This window comes from Alosa sapidissima, chromosome 10 (genome assembly GCF_018492685.1).
Source record: "Alosa sapidissima isolate fAloSap1 chromosome 10, fAloSap1.pri, whole genome shotgun sequence".
Taxonomy (NCBI): Eukaryota; Metazoa; Chordata; class Actinopteri; order Clupeiformes; family Clupeidae; genus Alosa; species Alosa sapidissima.
In genome coordinates, this window is record NC_055966.1 from 18,201,147 (window position 1) to 18,207,247 (window position 6,101).

Genomic DNA, 6,101 nt, shown 5'->3' on the forward strand with positions numbered 1-6,101 from the left:
TGTATCCAATAATCCTCCCACTTTCTTTTCATTGCTTTTATTTGGGTCTGGCTGTGTGGTCTGTACCCGGGTCAGTCAACCCCATTACAGGGAATCCAACATCAATTTGTTTCCCCTCCTGCCTCACACTGTCTCTACTTGCAAGACCTCAAAGAGATCTTGAAAGAAATCTTACCGAAAAGGACCCTGCCATGAAATGACACCTCTTAAAAGGTATTACAAAGCTTCCCTTATCATTGACATATATTTGAAGTCAAACACAAGCAGACAAACCACAGGAGTGAGCTGCCATTTGACATCCAGTCTGTTGGTCTGTGATTATGTAATTAGACATTATGAACACATTATCCTACTCATTGTATTGGGTGTAATGATAAATGAATACCAGACCATATGACACTAAGAAATAGCTGAATGTAAAATGTGGGATATTGCTATGTACACATCATTCTACTTATTAGCGGGGCGGTGGTAGTGTAGTGGTTAAGGAGCTGGGCTAGCGTCCAGTAGCCTGAAAGTTGTTTTCCACCGTTGTGCCCTTGAGCAAGGCACTTAACCCAAAGTTGCTCCGGGGACAATGTAATCCCTTGTAATATAGCTGACATATGTAAGTCACTTTGGTCAAGAAGTGTCTGCTAAATGTAATGTAATGTAATGGAATTAGCATTGAACAACACAAAGACAAATTCTGAAACCTATACAAACATTACTGGCATTTTATCTCTACTTTGTCGCTTCTCTTGTTCATAATATCAGCTTTGTGTATAGTGTAGTTAGAGTGAAATGCCATCGTCCCCACAGTGTGTGGGAACACATTGTATGGGGACTCTGTGTTCCCTTCCCTCTGGGACGCAGCAGACGGCCTGCTAGAGTCGGCTCGTTCAGAGCTCCCATGCTCCAGCTCCAGAGGACGTGATTAGAGTTTGTCATGAGTCAGCACTTGTCACCAACTCTTTTGAAGACAAGGGTGCTACTCACTTTTTATCTAATGACCCAAAACCACTCGCACTGATGTGTCAACATCAAACAGATTCATTTAATAGGCCCTTGCACAGTTATCTTTTTCCACAGACAATGATGGCAACACGGAGAAGCAGTTATGTTCCTCCATTAATAGCATATTCTCTTGGGCTAAATCTCTATTGTTTTGAGGCAAAGCTTATCATTAACTGAATTCTTTCACATAAACAATCAGTCGGGGAAAAGCCAATTATACAATTAAGAACAGTATTATACAACAATTATCAGTGATCATAAAACGTTGGAAACTCTTCACTTCTGAAGGTGTTGGAAACACTTCTGAAATCAGACGCTTAAAGAAGAGAGTTACTTTGACTTTTACTGTAAAGGCTATCGCTATATTTTGTTGTAAATGCATATTCCTGTCTATTCATATCTATCTATCTATCTATCTATCTATCCTTTAAACACTGTTCATTGCTACCCCTCTTAATTTACTGTTCACGGTCAAATTTGACCGGACAGTTCCAACTGCTCTTATTTTAATATAAATACCAAAAAAAGTGAAATAAATAAAAAGAACCTTATTAGAACATTAACATCTACAACATGTGTGTCTGTGCGTGTGTGTGTGTGTTTCTGTGTGTGCGTGCATGCATGTCTGTGCAAACATTGGTCATTCACATGCACAAGTGGCAACATGACAACATGAACTGACATGAAGTGTGTGTGTGTGTGTGTGTGTGTGTGTGTGCGTGAGAGAGCGAGAGAGTGGGTGTACATATGTGTGTGCATATGTGTGTCTGTTTGTGTGTGTGTGTGTGTGTTTCTGTGTTTCTGTCTGTGTGTGCGTGCATTTTTTTTGTGCGAACATTGGTGGTTCACACGCACAAATGGCAAATTGCAGTCATGGTGCAGTGTCACTTGCAAATGGAGGCTTTGCACCTGTGGCATGTGATGCCAGTTTTCACATCCCGGGGGGCACAGAGTGTGCACCTCCTCCTTTGCTTGGCTTGCACTTGTTGAGGGTGACAGGATGAGGGAGTGAAAGGGCCCTGCATACTGTTTCGGAATGTTCTTCTTGTGGGGGGAGGGGCACATAAGCATGGAAAAAAAGTGGGTTAAAAAAGTGGGTTCCCATTATTTACGCTAAACTGCTGTGGGAAAGGTGTGTTCCATGTCAGTGAAGGGCATGTGAAGAGGAGTAGTAGAAGGAGTATGTGAAAGAGATGGGTTCCTTTAATTTACACAAGATTGTTGATTTCTTTGTCAGGTGTGGTTCACATTGGGGGGAGAAGTACATTGGTTCAAGAAAACACTTTCATCTCCTGGATGAAAATGATACTTTTCCTCATTCATTTCCTATGGCAGTCATTTTTCACCATAAACAAAAAAAGTGTGACCAAGCTGAATAAATCACTCAAAATTCAAAGAAATTAGTCACAATGAATTTGATGTGTTCAAATGCCTTTTGTGAAGGATATCATAAGGTCTTGAGGAAATCTGATGAAAAATGGCATATTTATGTTACAGGGAATGTGTAAATGGATGTAAACCGGAACAGTGTTAGTAGGCTAATAGAGGCCACATCCAACAATCAGTGATTTGTAACTCATTGTTATTGCAATATTGCACCTTATTTATGGTACATTTACTGTAACATGAGCTATGGTGCAAAACATTAGCCTTGGAATACCCATAAGAACCTTTGGCAAATTTGGGATTTGCGCTACAGGTCCGTCTGGCCAAGATGCCATTGAAGCCCATTTCTAATGTCCTTAAAACACCGGCACGCAAATACAATCTCTAATCTGCATGAACATGTATTACTTTGGAATTGAGTAAACCACTGCATTTAAAACCTTCATTTACGAGATTGTTACACTTCTGAAACAATATGGTAAGAGTTTAATGCACCAATTTAAGCTAGTTACACCCATGCTGGAAGTTGTAAGTCAACTAACCTTTTCCAGAACCACTCTCAATTATCCTCAGTTGTTTTTCTAGCACTTTTAATAATGTATTATGTCATTTTAATAACTACTGTTATTATGGGACCGTCTCCTCCACTTTAGACATAATCATTGGACTAAACCCTGTGGTCAGTGAAAAGCTACTCGGCGCTCTGCTGAATCCAGCACACATGTGCTCCTTTAGTTTGCATTCTTCTTCAAAGACAATTACTGAGCAGCAACATAGGGGCTAATCCTTTTAACCCACCTCTCAGTGGGCTTCCCATCCCTACCTTGGTCAAGAGTATTGATCAGTGGCTTTCTATACCCGCACCAAAATTGGGTATTGATTTCCCCTTTTGACACTTGTTAGCTGGAAACTTAATCAACTCGACCTACATTGTTTGTATGTGGTACTCTGTTGTTAAACATGAGCTGCTGGTTGCCTATAATTTTAGGAATGCCACTTGCATTGTATGTGGCTGGGAAAATCAATATCACATCATTTACAGTGTCTTCTTAGCACTCCTTAAACATGGTGAAAATCCCCATATGAATAGAATGCAAATAGAACAAAAAATAGATTGAATAGAACATGTCTGAATAATAAGAAACATAGCTGTAAGGAAAGTAAGCAGTGCATGATTCAATATACTTACAGTACTATAAGTTAGAGATGTTATGTTAGACAAAAGAGTAATGTGAAACATATGGATGTTGTTACCCAGCTCCAATAAGAAACTTAATGTAGGCATCATCATGTAACTACACTTTACCAAGCTCAGTACCACAAGGCTGTTCTTTCTCCCTGTGTGCAGTGTGAACAATGGATTATACTAGAATAGCACAAACAAATGTTAGACTGCTTTCAGTGTCAAAACTGTCCTAGTTTTCAGAAAAGCCAGCCGAGAGACAACATGGAAAACATCAGCTCACAAAAGGCACAGTGGTGCAGCCACTGATGAATAATGTCTGCATATTTCCAAACAATGCTAGTTTGACTGTTGTTTAATGAAATGACTTCAGTCAAATACAGACAGATCTTTATAATTCAAGAAGTTTTTCTGATAATACCATTGAAATGTTTCTGATATAGAGCACGAACCAATCAGCCCTGCCTTACCTAACCCAACATTCCACCCAGGTCTTGGTATAAGTTCATGAGTCCCCTCAATAAAATTAAACAACTATGAGCTCCCCAGAATAAATTTGCCAAACTGCATGCATTAATCAAATGTCTAACGTTACTGTTAACTAGCATGCTTGATTTATCATAACTGTTTTCTACAGCAAAAAACAAAACAAAACATGTGCAGCATCAGGATTAGCTTGAAGCGACAGACAGTGAGGGTCATTCAAATAATTGCAAAATGTAGGCTACTTTACTCCCGTTTGGGTGCCTATTTTAAATCCTGTTGCAAGTGACGACGCTGTAAACAACATCGGCATGCTTACATCTCTTACAACTTCCTACCGGTTCCTATTGCCAGTGCGAATGAAAATAAAAAACGGTTCTTGGGGGAGAGTAGTTAGTAGAACTGATTTAGAAGTGGACTGTTCCTAAGTATAAGTATAAGTACCGTATTTTCCGGATCATAAGTCGCACCGGAGTATAAGTCGCACCAGTCAAAAAATGAGGAGGAAAAAAACATTTCTATAAATATATGTTGCACCTGAGTCGCAGGACCAGCCAAACTATGAAACTTATTCCGATTTATAGTCCAGAAAATACGGTATATATAAGTATATATACTATTTTGATCCCGTGAGGGAAATTTGGTCTCTGCATTTATCCCAATCCATGAATTAGTGAAACACTCTCAGCACACAGTGAACACAAACTGTGAACACACAGTGAGGTGAAGCACACACTAATCCCGACGCAGTGAGCTGCCTGCTACAGCGGCGCTCAGGGAGCAGTGAAGGGTTACAGTAGGTGCCTTGCTCAAGGGCACTTTAGCCGTTCCTACTGGTTGGGGTTCGAACCGGCAACCGTTCGGTTACAAGTCCGAAGCCCTAACCAGTAGGCCACGGCTGCCCCTATGACTGTGTTCCTATGAATACTTGTGCGAAAGGGGCTATGGTTATCTCTGACGTTGACTAATATGACACCTTCCTAAAGGGCCTGCTACTAGTGATGGACAAATGAAGCTTTGGTGAACCACTAAACCATAGCAGTGTGAAGCTAGCAACACTAATGAAAAAATCCAATATGGCTGCCACATGTAGATTTTTTTTCAACATAAAAGTCCTTACCCAAACCAGTATATGTAACCAAAAATATTGGTTTGCTAAGGTCTTTTATGTTGAAAAACGTATGTGTGGCGGCCATCTTTTTGCTTTTCAGCTAGTGTCGCTAGGTTCACACTGCTCTGATTCAGTGGTTCACCAAAGCTTCATTTGGCCATCACTACCTGCTACCTTGTGCCATGAAACCATTACAGATGGTCCAGAACATGGCGGCACGTCAGGTTTAACTAAAAAAGGGCACTTTAGTACGGAGCCCAGGAGGTCATTGCAAGATATTTTTCAGTATCGAGAGAATGTGTGCTCATTTTACTAAATTGTGCTCTCAATTTAGTAAATCATGCGCACGATTTAGTAAAATGTGCACACAATTTAGTAAATTGTGCGCACGTTTTACTAAATTGTGCACTCAATTTTGTAAAATGTGCGCACGATTTAGTAAATTGTTTTACTAAATTGTGTGCTCAATTTACAACAATTAAAATTAGAGCACAATTTAGTAAAATGAGCGCACTATTTAGTAAAACATGCGCACAATTTACTAAATCATGTGCACAATTTACTAAATTGTGAGCACGATTTACTAAATTGAGAGCACAATTTAGTAAAATGAGTGCACAATTTAGTAAAATGTGCACACAATTTAGTAAAATGAGCGCACTTTTTCTGGATATATACCAAAATATATCTTGCAATGACCCCTCTAGGGTTCCGTACTACGTTTAGCCTATTTCAATTTAAATTTAATTGTACTTACAAAGCGGCAAAACATTACACATGTCTCATGGCGCTTTACAGAGTGTAAGACAATCAGAGAAAAGAAAAGAAAAGAAAAGAAGGCCCATGGGTAACAGGGGCGAGGAAAAACTCCCTAGAATTGAAGAAACCTCGAGCAGATCCACGACTCAAGGGTCAGTTACCCTGCCTAGGGTCAGTTACAGG